Here is a 1092-nt window from a genome sequence, read left to right as displayed (position 1 = left end):
GTAAAAAAAGGGTTTGGCCAAGCTTAGAGGTAGAGGTTGGAAGTGTAAGAATCTCTACGAGTCATGGATTGAGATAGCTTGTGGAGGAGATGCAAATCAATTAAGTTTGGCTTTATTTATTATGCGAAAATGATACGCCATTTTTAACCACGTTCTGATCACAAATATGAAAACAATATTTTGTTGAATTCTTAATTTTAATACTAATGGAAAATTACAGTATTTTAGTTAATGTTTTTTTTATAAAAAAAAACTATAACTATAATATATAATGATTTAGATAAAATCAATATAAAAAAAGTATGCAAGAATATATGTGTGCATGACATTATCATACTTACTATATATTATATATGATGATCACGAATACATTGTTAAGAATTTATTAAACAATGATTACATATATAATAAATGTTAAATTTTAATAAAATCTATTAATTATTTATAGGTATATAAAGTAATAGCCGTATCTAATAGTGGGGCGGGGCTAGTCCCCCTCCCTTTAAGCCAAAAAAAAAAAAAAAAAAAAGCCGTATCTAATAGTAAGCCCAGCTGAAAGAAAATGTGTGTAGGCTGGCGTGTGCGACTGGAATTCATTATGACTAGCTAGTTTCCCAAACGGGATTTCATTGGTCCCATATGTGTGTTAAACTTAAAAAGATTTTATTCCGCATAGACGAGGAGAAAAGTTAAAGAAGGTTAGCAAGTGGTTTTCAAAATAGTGTTTGTGTGCTTTAGAGATTCTGTGTACCTGGATTTTTTTTTACCAAAACGAATTATTTCATAAAATTAATTATCAAAATAAGTATTTTACAAAATTATTTATCGGGATGAATTTTGTTATATAAGATATAAGAGACATTATCCTAAGTCGTATTTTATGTTTTTTGTTTATCTTATAACAGGAGATATTATTGATATATTTTATCTTTAACAAATATTTAGTATCAGTTAAACTGACACTAAATTGAGTAAAAATATGACATAACATATAATCATTAAATAGGTATTTGAAGATTGACGTTAAATTAAACGAAAATGTGACATGAAATCTAATAAAATATATATTTAGTGTTGTTCAAATTAATATAA

The sequence above is a fragment of the Glycine max genome, chromosome 13, assembly GCF_000004515.6.
Source record: "Glycine max cultivar Williams 82 chromosome 13, Glycine_max_v4.0, whole genome shotgun sequence".
In the NCBI taxonomy this organism is placed as follows: Eukaryota; Viridiplantae; Streptophyta; class Magnoliopsida; order Fabales; family Fabaceae; genus Glycine; species Glycine max.
The sequence above is the reverse complement of the archived record's forward strand: the minus strand, read 5'-3'. Positions refer to the sequence as shown.